The sequence below is a fragment of the Tupaia chinensis genome, unplaced genomic scaffold (assembly GCF_000334495.1).
Source record: "Tupaia chinensis unplaced genomic scaffold, TupChi_1.0 Scaffold000026_1, whole genome shotgun sequence".
In the NCBI taxonomy this organism is placed as follows: Eukaryota; Metazoa; Chordata; class Mammalia; order Scandentia; family Tupaiidae; genus Tupaia; species Tupaia belangeri.
The window spans coordinates 1,341,000-1,358,720 of NW_006159456.1; the positions used below are offsets into that span (position 1 = coordinate 1,341,000).

A 17,721-nucleotide genomic window follows, 5' to 3' on the forward strand; every position below is an offset into this window, starting at 1 on the left:
ATATATATAATTTATTATTGGAAACATCATCATACATCTCTAATATAAAGTTCTATCTAGTAGTGAGTCAAATAATTTTTTCAGTGACCATTAAACAATGCAGACCTCTTTCAAATCCAAGTATTATCTTTCAGTCCAACAGAAGCCATACACTAATGGTCTATATATCTATTAGAATACGAGAAAGTGGCTCTCTGCTCCTCCCTGTTCGACAGGCAGCCGTGTCCTCCCGTGCAATGCCAGCTGCGTCCCGGAGACACGATGGTGAAGGTCTGAGTAAACGGATTTGGCCATATTGGGCGCCTTGTCACCAGGGCTGCCTTCAACTCTGGCAAAGTGGATGTCGTGGCCACCAACGACCCCTTCATTGACTTGAACTACATGGTCTACATGTTCCAGTATGATTTCACCCATGGCAAGTTCAACGGCACTGTCAAGGCCGAGAACGGGAAGCTTGTCATCAATGGGAAGTCCATCACCATCTTCCAGGAGCAAGATCCCGCCAACATCAAATGGGGTGACGCTGGTACTGAGTATGTTGTGGAGTCCACCGGTGTCTTCACCACCATGGAGAAAGCTGGGGCTCACTTGAAAGGTGGGGCCAAAAGGGTCATCATCTCTGCCCCCTCCACGGAGGCCCCCATGTTTGTGATGGGCATGAACCACAAGAAGTATGACAACTCCCTGAATATTGTCAGCAATGCCTCCTGCACCACCAACTGCTTGGCCCCCATGGCCAAGGTCATCCACGACAACTTTGGCATGGTGGAGGAACTCATGACCACAGTCCATGCCATCCCTGCCACCCAGAAGACTGTGGATGGCCCCTCAGGAAAGCTGTGGTGTGATGGCCATGGAGCTGCCCAGAACATCATCCCAGCATCGACGGGGCTGCCAAGGCTGTGGGCAAGGTCATCCCAGAGCTGAACGGGAAGCTCACCGGCATGGCCTTCCGTGTCCCCACCCCCAACATGTCAGTCGTGGACCTGACCTGCCGCCTGGAGAAAGCTGCCAAATACAATGACATCAAGAAGGCGGTGAAGCAGGCGCCGCAGGGCCCCCTGAAAGGCATCCTGGGCTACACTGAGGACCAGGTCATCTCCTGCAACTTCAACAGCAACACCCAATCCTCTACCTTCAGTGCTGGGACTGGCATTGCCCTCAATGACCACTTTGTCAAGCTCATCTCCTGCTATTACAATGAATTTGGCTATAGCAACAGGGTGGTACCTCATGGTCCACATGGCCTCCAAGGAGTAGAGCTCCCGACCACGAGCCCCAGCGTGAGCACGAGGAAGAGGCCCTCAGCTGCTGGGGAGGCCCTGCTCACACTCAGTCCCTACCACACTGAGAAGCTCCCCTCCTTGACAGTTTTCATCCCAGACCCCTGCAGAAGGGAGGGGCTGAGGAGCCCTCCTTGTCACGGACCATCAATAAAGTACACTGTATCAGCCAAAAAAAAAAGAATACAAGAAAGTATACATCATCTCATAATCAGTTGGCCACATGGTATTACATAAATATTCTCAAAATGTTCATATCCATCCTATCATTTCATGGTAAAGGTGTGGCTGAGGTGGGACCTGAGAGTATTTTGAGAAATGAGTAAATTCAAGGGACCTCTAGATGTATAGAGCTTTACCAACCAGGAAAAGTTAGATTATTCTAGAGTCAGAGTATATTTATAATGGCCCACAGTAGCCAAATGTTAATTCCAAGTCAGTGAGCCTAAACATCTTTTGCAGTTTGTGATTCTTTTGGTAATTACCTTCCTGCACCAATGAATTACTTATAAGGGGCTTTTTATTATAGGTAAATTACAGAACATTTAAATTTCCACTTTGAATATTTCAAGTCTAAATTTTAGAGTCTTTGCAGAATTGGGCAGGTGTACTCATTAAAGGTCACAGAAACAAAAATGTCAATGGTCCATCACTTGAACTATTGAGTAATTGGAAAATTCATGACATAATTTTTCATGCAAAAATGTGACACGACTTTTCCAATGACCCAATATGTTAACATGAAACTTCTAGGTGAGGCCTACTTTGGCGATCACCTCTTGCTCTGGTCCGCTTTTTAAAGAATATCCTCATTATAACGTAAGAATAGAAGAAATGCCATTCTAAGTTGGAGCCAAAAGTACCACCACCACAGGATACATAGCAGGAAAATGGCATTGTTTTTCAAGCAATATGATTGTGTGATGATTGGATAAATACAAACTTGAATATTTTGAGTTACTCTGGAGCCAGCAGACCACACAGCAGTTACATTGCTACACTCCCACAGGGTTGACCACAGTTCAATTCCTGGACCTGGTGGCTTAAAAATCACATACAGTGCATATGTATGTGTGCCCAAGATCCCAGGAAGAGAATGCAGGAGAAGGAACTGCAGCATGGCCATCTCCCCAAGGGGTGATTTCTCACTGTCCCTCCTCACTGTCTCTGTCTTTCTCTTCTTTTTTCTGGTGAGTGCACATGCTCTAAGGCAAAAATCTTTTTAAAAACGAGTTACACGGGACCAGCAGATGGAGTAATGGTTATGTAGCTGAACTAGCATATATGTAAGTGCCTAAAATTCTGAGAGCAGAATGGAGGAGAAGGGATTGTTGTGTGGTCATCCCCCGGGGGTAATTTTTCACTTTCCCCACCCCAAAAGTTCCTTAAATCACTTTTTTTTTTTTTTTTTTTTTTTTTTTTTTTTCTGTTTTGGAGAGGTTTTTGCTATAGGGCGCGTGTGCTTGCCAGACAGAGACAGACAGAGAGACAGAAAGCGAGAAATCGCCCCCCACGGAGGATGGCCACACCGCTATCCCTTCTTCCCCATTCTCCTCTTGGGATCTTGGGCATGCACACACACGTGCCCAGCATGAGTTTTAAGCCACCAGGTCCAGGACGCAAACCGTGGTTGACTACATGGGAGTCCAGTGACATAGCCATTATGCTAAGTGCTGGTCCCTCCTCTATCTCTTTCTGACTCTATGATGAGTGCATGTGCCCTACAGTAAAAATCTCTCTTAAAAAAAGAATTACTCAAAAACATGACTTTTTCATTTTAAATGGAATTGCTCACTCAGGACTTCGAATTCTTCTCTTTCTGGAATACTGATTCCATGGAGAGAGATTTTCTTGGGTTAAAAATCAGTGTAGATGAACACTTTTCAAAGGAATAGATCAGTTAAGTTGTCTTCAGTCATATGATTCTTTCATATAAGATCCTTCTCTGAAGTGACCACTCAGTGTAAATTCATCCCCATTGCTGGAAAAGGAATGATGTGTCACAACACGTACTTGAAAGAACAATGTCCCAGAAGCTAAAGTCCACTGTGATGACTTTCAGCAAGAAAGCTGTCGGCTACCTTTCTGAAAGGGATCCGACCTGTGACTACTATACACCTGGGAAAATAGCCAGTAATATATACACGTTATCACCTTGCCTACTACAACCTGTAAGGACGTAGATTAAACACTGGAACTAGATGATGATAAACCATAATTCAAAGAGTCCCTTCTAGTTGTACATGGTACGCATTACGACAAATGATCCCAACCTAAAACAGAGAACTGTTCCAATATTGGTGATCTTAAAAACCAGCCTATGTGACATATCACAGTTTAGATCTATTAGACTAAAATGTTTGACCTTGAGGGAAAAGAAAATATATAATGTATTTGTAACCTAGAGAATGGGGTGTTTCTATGACACAGTATAATAATCTTGACTTAATCTCTGGGTACAGAAAGCATGGGAACAAAACCATGGGAATTTGGTTGATTTGGGACATTTGCCCTAAGCACATTTTGCAGAGAAAAGACATTTGTGTATGGAAAAACAATAATCTAGTCAGGAGCAAGCTCCTGTGTATTTTGCAATCAAAAGGATACTTACAGTGTTCTAACTTTACTTGCCAGTGTTACAGGGAGTCTTTAAAAAGTTAAAATAGCAGAGATTATAAAGTCCACATGTTGGCTGACCTGTTTGTTCCTTGTTCTTCTTGGAAGAGGAATGAGAGTTAAGGGTAAATAGAGGGGTGGGGTTATGAAAGGTGGGTCACGGGGTGTTGGATTTGCATTTGGTTGTTTTTCATACTTCCATTAAATGAGAACTGATGGAACCCCTAGAATAATACTGGAAACATCTTTCTGGCACTTCTAAACAGTAGTCATTTGACCAAGAACTGTCTCATGACAGTCATGGAAATAACAAGAAGATCCAGGCAGATGAATGTGAAGTATAGTAAAACCTTGACTATAAAGCTTAATTATAACTCACAATAAAAATATGGACATTGGGACCAGCAGTTGATGTAATGACTATGTCAATGGATTCCCATGTAGTCAACCGGATCCTATGGCTTAAACTCATGCTAGGTGTGTGTGTGTGCATGCCCAAGATCCCAAGAGGAGAATGGAGAAGGGATTGTGGCATGGCCATCCCCCCTGGGGGGTGATTTCTTGTTTTCTATCTCTGTCTCTCTCTGTCTTTCTGGTGAACACACACGCCCTATAGCAAAAACCTCTCAAAAAACCAAAACAAAACAAAAAATAAACAAACAAACAAAAAAGCAGAGATTGTCCTGAGACATATTTTGAGACTTTGAGAAGAAAGAGGAGAAATCATTTGTCCTCACAACAAAGAACATGAAAAAATCATTTGTAAACTGAGACAGCACAAGGAACACCGAAGACAGGCCTCATAAGGTACAGATTGTCTCTGAGGAGATTCTTAATTACTTCTCTATTCCTACATAACAAGGCACCCCAAAACTTAATAGATTGACAAAATAATTTATGAGTTCAAGAGGTGGCACAGCAAAAATGCAACAGGACAATATAAGAGAGGTCCTGGATTCTCTACCCAGGATCTCCTTAAACACATCAGGTACACACCTGTGTGTCTATGATCTCATCTGGCCGAGACTGGAAGTGGATCTCAGTGTGAAGGCCTGGTTAGGAATACATCTCTCTCTCTCTTTAATAAACTTTTTTGAAATAGAAAAGGAAAACAATTTGTTACTTCTCATGATTCTGTCATTGATGGGGCTGAGTGGGGGCAGTTCTTTTCTGCCTGGTATGTCCGAGGTCACACACATGGCTTCATTCATCTGAGCTGTCAGCTGGACTGGAACGTCCCAGATGGCTTCTCCTGCTGCACTGCCTGTCACATGGCCTCTCATTCAGTGCTCTGGTTTGAGCTTTTTTACAGCATAGTAATTAGATTCTAAGAGGAAAAGTTCCAAAATGACAAACCCCACTGTGCAAGGACTTTCCAAGCCTATGCTTGTGTTGTGCTTACTAATGTCCCATTGCCCAAAATGATTCACATGACTAATCTTAGCTTCGGTGTGGGAAGAGGTTACAGAAGGCCATAAATCCTTGGAAGCAAGGTTCATTGGGGTCACTTTTATGCAGTAATCTATGACAGATCGTAGAGAACTTGCACAAGTACCTTGCATTACATTACTTGTATTACAATAAAATCACATTATGTTTGTGGCATTAATTTGACTGAGAAAATCAAAATCAAACTGCAACTTGTTTTTGGATGAAAGTATTAGTAACTAGCTGAAAAAAATCCCTTCAACTACTGGGTATTTGGGGTTATCAAATACCAGTTAAACCTAATTTCTCCCCCACTAATGTAACCTTCACTTTCCATGGTACTAAAAGATAAGATGCATTTTCAAGAATAAACAAAACCAGTGGGAGTGAGTGCTGGGGAAATCACTTTGATGGTTGTCAGTAGATATCAAAACTATTTTATCATGTTGAAATTTTATTATTGTGAATTATTAGACTACATATATTTGCTCTAATTTTCTACACAATTATGAAGCCGAAACCTCATTTGGACTCTCCTTGGCTGCTTTAATGAGCCAAGGCAGACCTCACCCTGAGATAGGTCCCACCATATCTCTGAGACTAGGCCAAATGCTGTCTAGGATCTTTGGCACCAAAACATTATGTGCCTAAGTTGATACTTGAGACTAAATCATTTCCAATCAGCCTCTCATTCCTTCAACCAACAAAAAACAAGTCTGCTTCTACCTCATCTCTATCCCTTATTTTCTCACTCTCATCTCTTATTTGTTTTAGGCTTTCTGACTACTTGTTTTCCCACTTTTTAAAAGTTTAATTGATTTATTACATGAGAGAGCGAGAGAAAGAGACAGAGAGAAAGACAGGACAGGTACCCCAACAGAGCACTCATGCCACAACCCATCCCTAGTCTCAACCAGAGTGGATCAGAGGCACATGGGCATGCACAGCCAGCATGCAGCAGGAGGCCTAGGATACAGTCTCAGGACCTCTCTTATGGGTTCAGTTTTGGTTTTGGCTATACCATGTCTGGCCCTCTCCCCGCTACTGACTTACCACTGACCCCACCTTCCCCTATCCTTGTAACACCTTCTGGGTAGTGTATCTTCAAAAATCTCTTCACTGAACACTATATGTCCTTGATTAGCTCCACTCTCCCCAATGGAGCATAGTATGGGTAAAAAAGTTGAGCTTCTCCTGCCTTCTAATTTCTACTTTGAAATCATTATTATCCTACACTTATGTATAAGTTCACCTTCCAATGATAGTTGGATCATTTTTCAAATCCACTCTCAAACCCTGTGATAGGTGTCTACAGCTTTCCCACTGCCATGTCCAAGGTTCATTTCTCTAGCCAAGTCCTCTCCTGACCCAAGGTTTCTGACTTAAGCTGTAAGTCAAAGTTCTGCTGCTAGAAATTTCTCCCTGGTTCTACTGAAGATGTCTGAATCTCAATGGTTTGAAAGCGAGACCCTCTCTCTTCCCCTTAAATTGTCCCTTATTTAGCATTATCCATATTAATGTATCACCCATAGTCATGTCAGTTAAAAACCTGGAGGTCACCCTTGGTGCTGTCTTCTGCACTCCCCACGTTCATCAGCTGCTGAGTTCTGCTCGTCTTCCAAGTGAAGTATTTTTATATTCTATCTTCCCTTCTCCACTCACAACTACCTATTTCAGCCCTCAGCATCTCTTACCCGCACTACTAAAGCCATATTCTAACTCCTTCCAACCTTGTTATTCTTTTCTGGGAGGGAGGCTGGGAAAGGGTGACCCTGGACGATTTTATCACTTTATCCCTGAACCTCAGTTGCCTCATCTATAAGACTGGGATAATAATAGCACCTATTATGAAGAGTAAATACATGAATGCAAAGAAAGCACTTCCATATGTGCCTAGCACATGCTAAACTCTCCACACATTAGCTCTCATTTCTATACACCCTGAGGTCTGCAAACAGGGATGGAACGTTTACCACAGACTGGCAGTTGTTTTCAGTCACTCAGTCTCTTGGCTTCTGAAATGTGAGCTGCCCCTACCCTGATTTGTTCCAGCCCATCAGGATAGTTGTCCTTAATCTTCACAGGTGTTTGATTTGATTCAAGACAACTGTCAGATGGCTTTCATCTGCAAAACTGAATAATAAAAGCAATTGGTGAGAAGGGGAAGCATTAGAGTTTAGTCTTCCAACATGGTTGACCTAAAAGCATTTCTGTCAATATGAAAGATTGTGTTGGGTACAGTGGAGAAGCCAAGGTGGACTCTAAGGTTGTACTTCCAGCTTACAGTGCTATCAAGTCCTGTTGCAGGTTCTGCTACAGGCTATGAGTGGCCTTCTTGCTTGGGGCCATGTTGCACCATTCACCCATGCTATAAGAGTGGCTGGATGAAGAGGAGAGGTTTTTAAAGCCACCCATAAGTTTGAGAAATTTCAGTTTCTGTTGCTCGCCTTCAAGACTAGCAGTATCCCATTGGTCAAAGTGGGTTCTCCCCTGTTCACTTCCTAGTTTCAGAAGCTTTCATTTTGCCCAGTTCACGATCAGTCTCGTCTCGCAAGGCCTTTCACCTCACTTGGTCTATGTACATCCCATACATGTTGCCTTTCTTTTCCAACACCACCTCTAGGTCTGTGTCTGTTTCCTCTTCCCTAGAGTCTTCTGCTGCCCTACTCTCTTTCCTCTCCTTTTTCTTTCTTTGCAGAGCCAGCTCCTCAATGTCTTGCTGCTCCACCTTTTTCTTGGACTTAATTTTGTTCTTGGCCAGGACCGTCAGGCCTTTTCCTATTGGGATGTACTCTGGAGCCTCGACTCTAATCAGCTTCTTTTTGCTAATTTTCTTAAGGCTCTTCTCTATGGACCTGGAGAGCTATGAGTGGCCCAGGACAGTGTCTCCTTTCTGGTAGATTTTCTTCTTCTCCTTCTTTTTCATCTTCCTGCTGTGTTCCCTGGGACCACCCTGCTTCCATTTCTACCTCAAGGCTGTCTGCTTCTCACCCTCCTTCCCCATGGAGTAACCGTACAGAGCACCTCAGCCTTGCAGAACCAAGGGTCACGGATTGAGGAGTCGGCAATATAGTTGGCCTTTTTTTTTTTTTTTAACTTTGTTGTGTTTTTTGAGCTTCATGCTAATTCTGGTCACCTCCTCACTCTGTCTGCAGCCTAGGGAGATCTTCATCTCCAAGGCAGAGTGAACAAGGACTTCCTCTTTGTCTTTGTCTTCATCTCCCTACTGAGGACCTCTGAGTGACCAAGGGACTACTTCCTGGAGCTGGGTGACTTCTCTGGCCAATAGGCACACAACCTGGTCTCAAATTCTGGGGGATCCTCACTAAGGATGCTGTGACCCTTCTTCTTCTTTTACTTCATTACAGCACCTCAGATATCTGGCCCCAGATCAGATTCTTAGAGAGGGATGTGGTTCTTACAGAAGAAATGTCAGAGAAATAATTATCATTGAGTAAAACTGAGTATTGAGTCTCGGGTTCTTTGAACACCTTCTTCATTTTCTTTTCTGGGAGCCCAAGGCCTAGGTCTACTTTGTTAGTCTTAGTAATCATTCCTGAAAGTCTCAAATCTTGTTATTCTTAAATCCTTCCTCTGCATAGTTACCAGCACAAAGATTTACACATGTAATGTTGTCATTGTAGAGTTTAAAAATCACCAGTGGGTCCCATTCATTTTTATTTTATTTATTTTTTTTTTTTTTTGCAAAATGTCAAGCATGTTCTATATGCCAAGTTGGGGTATACGAGTGAGTAGTACAGACCAAGTCTCAGTCTTCATAGACCTACATTCTGATGAAGACAATAGTAAAAACATTTTTTAAAAGATAGGTAATATATTAAGAAGTGACAGATGCTGTTTTTTTTTTTAAAAAAAAAGATAAAGAAGTAGAAGATGTAAAGAAGTATTAGTATAGATTTTTTTTTCCTTGAGGATGATCTTTTTGAAGTGACGTATGTGGGAAACCACAATGATGAGGGACAGGGCATCAAGGGATTTGTGGGGGTAGATATTCCCATCAACTACAGAAGAAAGTCTAAATTCGTTAACACCTTAGACAAGACTCTGCACTGATATTTGCAATCTCTTCTCTGTGTTTATTATCTCTCACTTTCTACTGCAACATTAAGGTGTCTTCAGTTTTCCAAAGTCATCATTTTATTTCCGACTTTTACTACCTTTCTTACATTCTGCCTTGTATCATTCTGCCTATTCTTGTCCTTCCACCCCAAACTTATTTTTATATTTATTTTTATTTTATTTATTATCATTATTTTTTAATTCACCAGTGAGAGACAGAAAGAGAGGGAAAGTGAGAAAGCAAGCCACCAGGACTGGGACTCAAACCATGGTCGGCCATATGGGAGTCCAGTACCTTAACTACATCATGCCACCTACTGGCTCCTCCATCCCGAACTTTAACAGCCTCAGGCTGTTTTCTTTACTGCCTCATGCACACACCAGAGCACCTTACCTTTGTCATTGCCCTCGTCATATTGTTTCATATAATAATCACATTGGATGGCAATTTGAAACAGGCAAATTTGAAATGTCATAATCCAAAATATTAATTTTTACTTCATGCACTCAATTTGAAATAACATACATCAATTTTTTTAATTCATCAAGAATTGTTTAATTTCAAAGTATGCACTGTTTTTGCACCATCAACAGATGTTAGTGCTAATTTAACCAATAAATAGAAAGACCTGCAATCTTCAGCCAATTTTATAGAGAAAATTATCTTGAATTTTCTTTTTCGGTTTTTGTTTTTTTTCTTTAGTGACCCATCAGGTAATGTGTGCTGTTTGTTTGTTTTTGTTTTCAGTTCCTCCGAGTTCAAATACAATTTACTAATTAGGTTCATTTTTGCCATAAGCAATATTATCTAGCAATATAGGTAACATGCTGCCTCATGAAGTTGCTAGAGGAAGAGAGCTAGGAAGTTCACTGAAACTTACCTGAAGGTCAAATCTGCATGCATAGTAGAAATGAATTTTATCACACCTTTTATAAAAACAATTTTTGAGGCATAATTGAAATACAACTAACCACAGGTTTTCATAGTCTAAAATTTAGTGTCTGGGCAAATGCATACATTCATAAAACCATCACCACAATCAGATCATAAATATATCCATCACCCCAACTGTCTGTTTATGTCTTTTTATAATTCTTCCCTCCACTCTTCCCAACACCCCACCCCCACCATCTCTAGTTGACCATTCACCTGTTTTCTCTTAATATGGGTTAATTTGCATTTTCTAATTTTTTGCATAAATAATACGGTATGTACTTCTTTTGGAAGGAGGAGAAGAACCTAGCTTTTTTCTTTGATCATATTTATTTCAAGATTCTTCCTTTTTGTGTGTCAATCATTCATTCATTCCTTTTTATTGCTGAATATTATTTCACTGTAAGAATATAGCAAATTTTTTGAATCACTTACCCATTTGTTGGCCATGTCAGTTATTTTTTATTGTAAACTATTTGTTGTGGCTTGTTTGTTCCTTTGATTTTGCCCGAGGGTGCTTTTACTCTCTGGAGAGAAACAAAAAGAAGGAGAGAGAAAGTGAGAAAGCAGCCTCCATAAGGATTTGTCATGGCACAGTCCCTTCTCCTCCATTTCTCCCTCCTTTCATGTATGTGCCCAGTGTGTTTCTCATGCCACAGGGTCTGAGACTTGAACCACACAGTTGGTTGGCTATATAGAATCTACCTACCTTAATCACCATACCATGGGTTAGCCCATGTTTTTACAGTATACTTATCTGAAGTAAAATTGAAAGATCAATGCATAATTCTATAATGCCTACTACATTTCTTAGCTAGATTACATCTCTAAAGAGAAATTTTCCTTTATCAACATTTTAGTTACACTAATGTATAGATTGTACTACAAGAGTCTTATTTATTCTTGATTGAACTTTAGTTTTAGATGAAAACATCTTTTTACCTCCAGGAACAATTTGAGGACTTGAATTATGGCTTTTTCCTCAATCCATAGGACTTCATAGCTAGACTTCAAATTAACTGGGCACGGTAGACAAGAGTAGATGGTGTTAGAAACATCTCTGATTGCCTGTGTATGTGGCTCTTTGAATTTTGTTGTTTTGAATTATGAAGCTAAAGCAGGAGTGTATCCTTCACAATTTAAATTACATCTATTTCCTTCACTAGCCTATTATCTCTTTGAGGTCAGAGCTGTAAATCTACAACATCTAGCACAGTGCCAGATACAGAGTAAGCCTCCAGTAAGTGCTTCCTGAGGAACATGGTATCGAGTTAAATTCTATTTACAAAGCTGTAGGATCTGTTGTTAAAAGAGCTGAAGCTTTGATTATCAATAACAGAATTGCAACCTGGAGGAAAAGCTTGAACTCACCTGGGAAAGGAGAAAAGTTTTGGGTCTATCATGCCTGTTGCCTCATCCCTCATTTTACTCCTGAATCCATGTATTGGTATATGGTTGTTTTGTAGCTTATTGAAAATAAAGTCTCAGCTAAACTTTCAACATAGGGATGGACAGTAGAGATAATTGTTTTATTGTTCCTTGATGACAGAAGAGATAGATGATGAGAAATAGATAGATAGATGATAGATACCGATAGATAGATAGATAGATAGATAGATAGATAGATAGATAGATAGAGATGAATAGATTGAGATAGCTTGAACTCAGTCCATTCCCTTTTGTCTTCCTGATAACCTAAATAGCCCACCCTGGTATGGTGACTCAGGTACAATAGGTTACTCCAAAGCATTATGGTACATAGTCACTTCATGCAGAAAATTTATGGTTTCTGGGGCCAGCCCAGTGGTGCAGAAAAAATGAAATGCTCTGCAATGCTGGCCCCACACAGGAGGATCCCAGGTTCACATCCCAGGGTTTTCCTATACACACACATGAACAGCTGTCTGAGGTTGGGGATGAATGATAAGGCAAAGACCCTTTAGGGGGTGTCTCTTTCACTCTCTCTTAAAAGAAACAAACTTTAAAAAGAGACTACTCATTTTATGTGAAATGATCTTTTCACTTCATTATAGTCAGAATAATCATTTAAAAACAAAAAAATCAATATGCAGTTTAGAGAGAGACAAACTCGGATATGAAACTCAGTTCCACCAATACATGTTTTTTAGTACAACTTAATCTGTCCATCCCTCAGCTTTTATTTACCTGCAAAGTAAGAAAAATAAAACTTATACTCAGGGTTTTTGGAGGATAGTAAATAATATATATAAAATGTAGAGTCATGATCATGACAAAGCACAAGGCATGTGATCCTAAAGAGGAAAGAAGGGGGAAACCAAATCCTGTTCTTCAGACAAATTAGGATTCAAATGACGTGTGTGTGTGTGTGTGTGTGTGTGTGTGTGTGTTCTGTCGCCTTTAGTAACTTCTTTAACATCATTTAACTTCAGACCCTTCTTCTGTAAGACGGCCATCATAAGATATCTAACAGGTAAGTTGAGAGAGTAAATAAAATAAAATTTGCATAGTATTGGCATAGAACAAGGATCCCATAAATTTTCATCCTCCTTTCTTCCCATTTTTGACAATACTTATTACGTTTTTTCTTTATTATTATTATTGTTATTTTCTAGTTTTGCTAGTGGGGATGTACATTTACCAGAAAGAAAGAAAGAGGACAAGTGAGATAGCACCCCTCCCCCGCCCTGCCAAAGGAGATGGTTATGTCCCTCCTCCTCCATTTCTCCTTTCATGATTTTAGGCATACATACATTCACTCACTTGCCCTGTGTCTTAGCCTCAGGGTCCTAGACTGGAACTACACATTTGGCCTTATAATATCCAGCCACCTGACCCTCCATGCCACCAGCTTGGCCTGCCTATTATGGTGTTTTTCAACCTGTATTCTGTACATACCGATAGTCACCTACTTAATTTCTGTGTAATTGGTATTTTCTGGAAGTAAAGCTTGAACAGTGGCTCTGGTGAGGACAACCTTCTGAGAGGTGAACCACAGCTACCCACTTACCCAATTCTTGCATCCATCCAGGGAGTACTTCTCCAATTTCTCAGGCCAAACCATACTTTTTTGAAAAGTGATGATCACATTGAGAGAGTTCCTCTCATTTCTTTGCTGCTTCCCTCCTACAGAGACCATTTATTTCTACTCTCCTGAATGCCAAGGCTAGTCCTCCATAGAGCCACCCTCCCTAGGTCATCTCCAGATCTGGAACTTGCTCTTCCCAGAAATATTTATTTTGTTAAAGCAAACCAAAGGATTCTCAAGTTCGGCCAAACAGCAGGTGTCTATTTTTGCCAAGAATGCTTCTTTTCATTTTAAGGACATTGTTTCAGGCACCAGAAATATAAACTATGGAAAAGCTGAGTGCAGGTCTGTGTGGTTTCATTGGGTTTAGGTTACCACCGGAAACTGAGAAAAGGGCAGAAAACTGGATAATTCATTAACTCTTTCCATTCCTATGGTGGGAGAGAAGAAGAAAGCATCTTTACCACAAGACTGGCAATTTATAACTGTACTCCTTACTTTTTGATGGCTATGTGGCTTTTGGACTCAAAATGTACAATTCTGGCTGCAATTCCAAAATTAGAAAATAAAGAGGTGAAACTGAGGAGAGGCTTTAAAAATGAAATTTAAACAAAATGTAAAGATTCATTGTTTATTCACATTATAAAGTTCTACAGTAGGACAGAAACGGAGACCCAAGAAGACGCTGAACAAACTGCAAATGGTGCCTAGGAGTTGTATTGATTTCTGAACTGAGATGCAAAGTTTAGGTAGTTTTGGGAGTTTTTTGTTTTTAGATTTTTGCCATAGGACCTGTGCGCTCACCACAGAGACATACAGAGAGGGAAAGCGAGAAATCACTCCCCAGGAGGGATGACCTCACCACAATCCCTTCTCCTCCATTCTCCTCTCGGTATTTTGGGCATGCACACATACATGCCCAATGTGATTTTCTTCTCTTCTCTTCTCTTTTCTTTCTTTTCTTTTCTTTTTTTGAGAGTTTTTTTTTTTTTTTTTGCTACAGGGCACGTGTGCTCACCAGAAACACAGAGACAGAGAGACAGAAAGCATTCTCCTCATGGGATCTTGGGCACGCACGCACGGGAGTTTAAGCCACTGGGTCCAGGACTCAAACTACAGTCAACTACATGGGAGTCCAGCGACACAGCCATTAAGCCAACTGCTGGTCCCTCCACTGTGATTTTCAAGCCTTCAGGTCAGGGACTTGAACCATGATTAGTCATGTGAGTGTCCAGCCCTTTAACCATCACACTACCTGCTGGCCCCTAGGTGGCATTATTTTTTAAATGCAGAAAGCTCGGAAAGAAGATGCCGTCTGAAGCTATCTCTGTATAACTAAGTTTATCAAATAATCTTTGAATTTCGAACACTGTCTTTTGCTCCTAATTGTCACCCCTTGCACCCCACCCCCATTAGAAGGCAATCAGATCTGAAGATTATCACTTCATTGTTACCGCATCCTCCTCTATTCCCATCATTATTCCAGTTGCTTCTCAGTAGAACAGGTGAAAAAATGAGTGAGTTCTAGATAAGGTAATGTTGGGTCAATGTCCTGAAACACAATTTGTGTTTGGATTATCATACCAAAGATTGGTAAGTTTTACCATTGAAGATAATATTGGTAAAGGTTGACAACTGTACGATGAAAAGAGAGAGCTGAATTACCACTCAGAGAGACATGAAAGTTACAAGAAAACATTAGAATAAAATAGTCAATCATTCTTCTTATTTTGCCTTTTTTTCCACAGAGAATATAATGTAGGCAAAGTCTACTGAAGGGTCTTCAAAAAGTTCATGGAACATATGTATTATGAAACAATTATGGCTGAATTTCATTTTTTTGCATCAAAATAAATTCATACTTTAATTCCACTTCCACAAACTTTTAAAGTGCCGTCTGAAGCTATCTCTGTATAACTAAGTTTATCAAATAATCTTTGAATTTCGAACACTGTCTTTTGCTCCTAATTGTCACCCCTTGCACCCCACCCCCATTAGAAGGCAATCAGATCTGAAGATTATCACTTCATTGTTACCGCATCCTCCTCTATTCCCATCATTATTCCAGTTGCTTCTCAGTAGAACAGGTGAAAAAATGAGTGAGTTCTAGATAAGGTAATGTTGGGTCAATGTCCTGAAACACAATTTGTGTTTGGATTATCATACCAAAGATTGGTAAGTTTTACCATTGAAGATAATATTGGTAAAGGTTGACAACTGTACGATGAAAAGAGAGAGCTGAATTACCACTCAGAGAGACATGAAAGTTACAAGAAAACATTAGAATAAAATAGTCAATCATTCTTCTTATTTTGCCTTTTTTTCCACAGAGAATATAATGTAGGCAAAGTCTACTGAAGGGTCTTCAAAAAGTTCATGGAACATATGTATTATGAAACAATTATGGCTGAATTTCATTTTTTTGCATCAAAATAAATTCATACTTTAATTCCACTTCCACAAACTTTTAAAGTGCCCTCATTATATCTTACAAATTGTCAGTGAATATCACATCATTCATATTGTAAAAATTTTGTACTTTAGAAAGTCCTTTCATATATCTTATTTAATTTTTAAGTAATTCTTTGATGACAGTATTTTTTTTCTTTTTTAGAGAGAGATTTTTGCTATAGGGCAAATGTGCTCACCAGAGAGAAAGAGAAAGAGAAAAGAAAGCAAGAAGTTACCCCCCAGGGCAGATAGCCATGCCACAATCCCTTCTCCTCCAGGCTCCCCTCAGGATCTTGGGCACACACGCACACATGCCCAGCGTGAGTTTTAAGTTGCCAGATATGGGACTTGGACCACAGTCTGATATGTGGGAGTCCAGCAACATAATCACTATGCCATCTGCTCATCCTGATGATAGTATTTTTATGCTTATTTTACAGAGAAGGAAACTTGGACTTAGAGACGTGATATACCTTTCATGAGGTCAGAGCAGTTTTGGAGGCAAGACACATCCTATTTCTTCACATCAGGTTCTGTGTTTTACACTGCTATCTGGAAAAGGCTATTACAGACTGGGGAGAGGTTGAGTAGGTTCATATGTATATGAACAAGGCAGGGAAAGAAGATGTCTCTTTTGTAGCATGTGACAGAGAATAAGAAAACCCAGTAAAAGCTTGAAAACCTAGACAAATACCCAAGATCTTCAAGAATCTCAGAATTCAAGGATAGTATGTAATTTACTTTATTGGAAAATCACCATGGTGATGAGCACACAACAGACGAGCCCACTGAGAGGCTGATGCTGGGCAGTGAGCTTCTTTCCCTCACTAGCTACGTGGCTAACAGCAGAGACCAGCATTCCTGATCCACCAAAACCCCATGCTGTGGGTCTTCTAGAGCTCAAGATTGCAGACTGAGGTGAAAATGCCTGCCTATTCTATGAACTAATTCCTAGTGAGCTGTTTAGAAGTCATTGATAATTTCATGGAGTCTGAGATAAGTGAAAGAACAGAAAAATTAGTCAGAATCAATAGTCAGTGCAATGCAGTCAATGGGAAATCTGCCAGTGCAATGGCTTCCTTTGCTTAGAAACAAGTGAATGAAGGTTTCACTGGTAGACACTGAGAGTAACTAAAGCAGGGAAGATTATCCCTGATACATCATCTATTTAGGTAGCAGTCTTACTGAAGTATCCTTCTATGTGTGTCTAAGCAGAGAAAATAACTTTTGGAGAGCAATGGCAGGGCAAAGAGAACAGGTGACACTGGGATAGTTCACACTTGCACAGGTTGGAATGTCAAAGATACAGACAAAAATATGTGATATTTTCCCATGGTCCACACTGACTCTGAAAACAGTTGTATGGAAGTCACTTACCAGTTCTCTATTCTAGAGAGTGGATCACAAGACGTGGGCACCTAATATCAAGAGGCTGAGGGTTGTTCTGACAGGACCAGGAACCATGAAGAACTGTGGGATATTGAGTCAGAGCCAGAAATCCCACTGAAGAGAACTGTGTAGTATGGATGGTTTTGATGAACATTCCAAAGAACTTTCATGCATGTCCCATGGAAGAACCAATATTGAATTCTTGATCACTCCTTGTAGTTGAGTTCACCATGTGAAAAATTCTGGCCAACAGAAGATGAATAGAAGTGGCAAGTGTTGCCAGGATGACCTAGAAAACACAAGATGGCAGAATCATGAGATAGACATAGTACCTAGAAACCCTAAAAGACTTTTGGTCCCAATTGTTTGTTTTTCTTTTCAAAATGTGAAGGGCTGTTTCTTTGTCCTCAGTTTTGAATCCTATTTGAGGATAGTAGGAAAAGTCATCCAGCTATGAATATTACTGCCTTTGTCTCATTTGTGATCTGAACAGAACCACTGCCTCAGCAAGTACATGAAGCCACAAAGAAAAT

At 40.4% G+C, this 17,721-nt stretch overlaps 2 pseudogenes; one reads left to right on the forward strand and one right to left on the reverse strand.

The window, feature by feature from the left end:
* The first annotated feature begins 252 nt into the window (after window positions 1-252).
* Window positions 253-1,334, forward strand: LOC102502569 (glyceraldehyde-3-phosphate dehydrogenase-like; annotated as a pseudogene).
* A 6,169-nt stretch (window positions 1,335-7,503) lies between these two features.
* LOC102471594 (lysine-rich nucleolar protein 1 pseudogene) lies at window positions 7,504-9,822 on the reverse strand (annotated as a pseudogene).
* Window positions 9,823-17,721: the final 7,899 nt, after the last annotated feature.